A 6,000-nucleotide genomic window follows, 5' to 3' on the forward strand; every position below is an offset into this window, starting at 1 on the left:
ACAGCTTAGGTTTACTTCTAAACCATAGTTCATACGATGTCGTCTCAACGGATTTAGATGGTGCCCTTTTAACGTGAATGCAGCTGTCTCTAATGTATAACCCCAAAATGATAATGGTAAATCAGTAAGAGACATCATAGATCGCACCATATCCAATAAAGTGCGGTTACGACGTTCGGACACACCATAACGTTGTGGTGTTCCAGGTGGCGTGAGCTGTGAAACTATTCCACATTGTTTTAATTGAAGACCAAACTCGTAACTCAAATATTCGTCTCCGCGATCAGATCGCAGAAACTTTATTTTCTTGTTACGATGATTTTTCCACTTCACTCTGAAATTCTTTGAACCTTTCAACTATTTCAGACTTATGTTTCATCAAGAAGATATACCCATATCTGCTCAAATCATCTTGTGAAGGTTAGAAAATAACGATACTTGCCACGAGCATCAACACTCATTGGATCGCATACATCGGTATGTATTATTTCCAATAAGTCAGTAGCTTGTTCCATTGTTCCGGAGAACGGAGTTTTTAGTCATCTTGCCCAAAAGGCACGGTTCGCAAGCATCAAATGATTCATAACCAAGTGATTCTGAAAATCCATCTTTATGGAGTTTCTTCATGCGCTTTACACCGATATGACCCAAACGGCAGTGCCACAAATAAGTTGCACTATCATTATCAACTTTGCATCTTTTGGCATCAATATATGAATATATGTATCACTACGATCGAGATCCAACAAACTATTTTCATTGGGTGTATGACCATCAAAGGTTTTATTCATTTAAACAGAACAACAATTATTCTCTGATTTTAAATGAATAACCGTATTGCAATAAACATGATCAAATCATATTCATGCTCAACGCAAACACCAAATAACATTTATTTAGGTTCAACACTAATCTCGAAAGTATAGGGAGTGTGCGATGATGATCATATCAATCTTGGAACCACTTCCAACACACATCGTCACTTCACCCTCAACTAGTTTCTGTTTATTCTGTGACTCCTGTTTCGAGTTACTAATCTTAGTAACCGAACAAGTATCAAATACTCAGGGGCTACTATAAACACTAGTAAGGCACACATCAATAACCTGTATATCAAATATACCCTTGTTCACTTTGCCATCCTTCTTATCCACCAAATATTCAGGGCATTTCCGCTTCCAGTGACCATTTCCTTTGCAGTGTAAGCACTCAGTTTCAGGCTTTGGTCCAGCTTTGGTCTTCTTCACGGGAGTGACAACTTGCTTGCCATTCTGCTTGAAGTTCCCTTTCTTTCCCTTTGCCCTTTTCTTGAAACTAGTGGTCTTGTCAATCATCAACACTTTGATGCTCTTTCTTGATTTCTACCTTCGTCGATTTCATCATCACGAAGAGCTCGGGAATCATTTTCGTCATCCCTTGCTTACTATAGTTCATCACAAAGTTCTACTAACTTGGTGATGGTGACTAGAGAATTCTGTCAATCACTATCTTATCTGGAAGATTAACTCCCACTCGATTCAAGCGATTGTAGTACCAGACAATCTGAGCACATGCCAATCTGAGCACATGCTCACTAGTTGAGCGATTCTCCTCCATCTTTTAGCCATAGAACTTGTTGGAGACTTCATATCTCTCAACTAGGGTATTTGCTTGAAATATTAACTTCAAGTCCTGGAACATCTCATATGGTCCATGACGTTCAAAACGTCTTTGAAGTCCCGATTCTAAGCCGTTAAGCATGGTGCACTAAACTATTAAATAGTCATCATATTGAGCTAGTCAAACATTCATAATGTCTGCATCTGCTCCTGCAATAGGTTTGTCACCTAGCGGTGCATTAAGGACATAATTCTTCTGTGCAGCAATGAGGATAAACCTCAGATCACGGATCCAATCCGCATCATTGCTACTAACATCTTTCAACACAATTTTCTCTAGGAACATATCAAAATAAACATATGAAAGCAACAATGCGAGCTATTGATCTACAACATAATTTGCAAAATACTACCAGGACTAAGTTCATGATAAATTTAAGGTCAATTAATCATATTACTTAAGAACTCCCACTTAGACAGACATCTCTCTAGTCATCTAAGTGATCACGTGATCCAAATCAACTAAACCATGTCCGATCATCACGTGAGATGGAGTAGTTTTCAATGGTGAACATCACTATGTTGATCATATCTACTATATGATTCACGCTCGACCTTTCGGTCTCCGTGTTCTGAGGCCATATCTGTATATGCTAGGCTCGTCAAGTTTAACCTGAGTATTCCACGTGTGCAACTGTTTTGCACCCGTTGTATTTGAACGTAGAGCCTATCACACCCAATCATCACGTGGTGTCTCAGCACGAAGAACTTTCGCAACGGTGCATACTCAGGGAGAACACTTCTTGATAATTAGTGAGAGATCATCTTAAAATGCTACCGTCAATCAAGGCAAGATAAGATGCATAAAGGATAAACATCACATGCAATCAATATAAGTGATATGATATGGCCATCATCATCTTGTGCTTGTGATCTCCATCTTCGAAGCACCATTGTGATCACCATCGTCACCGGCGCGACACCTTGATCTCCATCTAGCATCGTTGTCGTTACGCCATCTATTGCTTCTACGACTATCGCTACCGCTTAGAGATAAAGTAAAGCAATTACAGGGCATTTGCATTTCATACAATAAAGCGACAACCATATGGCTCCTGCCAGTTGCCGATAACTTCGGTTACAAAACATGATCATCTCATACAATAAAATATAGCATCACGTCTTAACCATATCACATCACAACATGCCCTGCAAAAACAAGTTAGACGTCCTCTACTTTGTTGTTGCAAATTTTATGTGGCTGCTACGGGCTTTAGCAAGAACCGTTCTTACCTACGCATAAAAACCACAACGATAGTTCGTCAAGTTGGTGCTGTTTTAACCTTCGCAAGGACCGGGCGTAGCCACACTCGATTCAGCTAAAGTGAGAGAGACAGACACCCGCCAGCCACCTTTAAGCATGAGTGCTCGCAACAGTGAAACCAGTCTCGCGTAAGCGTACGCGTAATGTCGGTCCGGGCAGCTTCGTCTCACAATACCGCCGAACCAAAGTATGACATGCTGGTAAGCAGTATGACTTGTATCGCCCACAACTCACTTGTGTTCTACTCGTGCATATAACATCAACGCATAAAACCTAGGCTCGGATGCCACTGTTGGGGAACGTAGTAATTTCAAAAAAATTCCTACGTACACGCAAGATCATGGTGATGGCATAGCAACAAGAGGAGAGAGTGTTGTCCACGTACCCTCGTAGACCGTAAGCGGAAGCGTTATGACAACGCGGTTGATGTAGTCGTACGTCTTCACGATCCGACCGATCCAAGTACCGAATGTACGGCACCTCCGAGTTCAGCACACGTTCAGCTCGATGACGATCCCCGGGCTCCGATCCAGCAAAGCTTCACGGATGAGTTCCGTCAGCACGACGGCGTGGTGACGATGATGATGCTCTACCGGCGCAGGGCTTCGCCTAAACTCCGCGACGATATGACCGAGGTGGAATATGGTGGAGGGGGGCACCGCACACGGCTAAGGAACGATCCGTAGATCAACTTGTGTTCTTGTCCCTAGAGGTGCCCCCCTGCCCCCGTATATAAAGGAGCCAGGGGGGAGGAGGCGGCCGGCCAAGGAGGGCGCGCCAAGGGGGGAGTCCTACTCCCACCGGGAGTAGGACTCCCTTCTTTCCTAGTTGGAATAGGAGAAGGGGGGAAAGAGGAGGAAGAGGGGAAGGAAAGGGGGGCGCCGCCCCCCTTCCCTTGTCATATTCGGAATAGGAAGGGGAGGGGCGCGCGGCCCCCTCCTGCCTCCTTCCCTCTTCTCCCTCGAGGCCCATGTAGGCCCAATAACCCCCCGGGGGGTTCCGGTAACCTCCCGGTACTCCGGTAAAATGCCGATTTCACCCAGAACGATTCCGATGTCCAAATATAGGCTTCCAATATATCGATATTTATATCTCGACCATTTCGAGACTCCTCGTCATGTCCCCGATCTCATCCGGGACTCCGAACTCCTTCGGTACATCAAAACTCATAAACTCATAATATAACTGTCATCGAAACCTTAAGCGTGCGGACCCTACGGGTTCGAGAACTATGAAGACATGACCTAGAACTATTCTTGGTTAATAACCAATAGCGGAACCTGGATGCCCATATTGGCTCCTACATATTCTACGAAGATCTTTATCGGTCAAACCGCATAACAACATACGTTGTTCCCTTTGTCATCGGTATGTTACTTGCCCGAGATTTGATCGTCGGTATCCAATACCTAGTTCAATCTCGTTACCGGCAAGTCTCTTTACTCGTTACGTAATGCATCATCCCGTACCAACTCATTGGTCACATTGCTTGCAAGGCTTATAGTGATGTGCATTACCGAGAGGGCCCAGAGATACCTCTCCGACAATCGGAGTGACAAAACCTAATCTCGAAATACGCCAACTCAACATGTACCTTCGGAGACACATGTAGTACTCCTTTATAATCACCCAGTTACGTTGTCACGTTTGGTAGTACCCAAAGTGTTCCTCCGGTAAACAGGAGTTGCATAATCTCATAGTTACAGGAACATGTATAAGTCATGAAGAAAGCAATAGCAACATACTAAACGATCAGGTGCTAGGCTAACGGAATGGGTCATGTCAATCACATCATTCTCCTAATGATGTGATCCCATTAATCAAATGACAACACATGTCTATGGTTAGGAAACATAACCATCTTTGATTAATGAGCTAGTCAAGTAGAAGCATACTAGTGACTATATGTTTGTCTATGTATTCACACATGTATCATGTTTCCGGTTAGTACAATTCTAGCATGAATAATAAACATTTATCATGAAATAAGGAAATAAATAATAACTTTATTATTGCCTCTAGGGCATATTTCCTTCAGCTGGACCTCCTCCAGGGTGAGCTTCAGGGCCTGGATTATCGTTCGGCGCGAGTGATGTCTACTACACAACCTTCTTCTTGTAGACGTTGTTGGGCCTCCAAGTGCAGAGGTTTGTAGGATAGTAGCAAATTTCCCTCAAGTGGATGACCTAAGGTTTATCAATCCGTGGGAGGCGTAGGATGAAGATGGTCTCCCTCAAACAACCCTGCAACCAAATAACAAAGAGTCTCTTGTGTCCCCAACACACCCAATACAATGGTAAATTGTATACGTGCACTAGTTCGGCAAAGAGATGGTGATACAAGTGCAATATGGATAGTAGATAAAGGTATTTGTAATCTGAAATTATAAAAACAGCAAGGTAACTAATGATAAAAGTGAGCGTAAACGGTATTGCAATGGTAGGAAACAAGGCCTAAGGTTCATACTTTCACTAGTGCAAGTTCTCTCAACAATAATAACATAATTGGATCACATAACTATCCCTTAACATGAAACAAAGAGTCACTCCAAAGCCACTAATAGCGGAGAACAAACGAAGAGATTATGGTAGGGTACGAAACCACCTCAAAGTTATCCTTTTTGATCTATCTATTCAAGAGTCCGTAGTAAAATAACATGAAGCTATTCTTTCCATTCAATCTATCATAGAGTTCATACTAGAATAACACCTTAAGCCACAAATCAACCAAAACCCTAATGTCACCTACATACTCCATTGTCACCTCAAGTATCCGTGGGCATTATTATACGATATGCATCACACAATCTCAGATTCATCTATTCAACCAACACAAAGTACTTCAAAGAGCGCCCCAAAGTTTCTACCAGAGAGTCAAGACAAAAACGTGTGCCAACCCCTATGCATAGGTTCATGGGCGGAACCCGCAAGTTGATCACCAAAACATACATCAAGTAGATCACGTGAATATCCCATTGTCACCACAAATAAGCACGGCAAGACATACATCAAGTGTTCTCAAATCCTTAAAGACTCAATCCGATAAGATAACTTCAAAGGGAAAACTCAATCCATTACA

The sequence above is a fragment of the Triticum dicoccoides genome, chromosome 3B, assembly GCF_002162155.2.
Source record: "Triticum dicoccoides isolate Atlit2015 ecotype Zavitan chromosome 3B, WEW_v2.0, whole genome shotgun sequence".
Lineage (NCBI taxonomy): Eukaryota > Viridiplantae > Streptophyta > Magnoliopsida > Poales > Poaceae > Triticum > Triticum dicoccoides.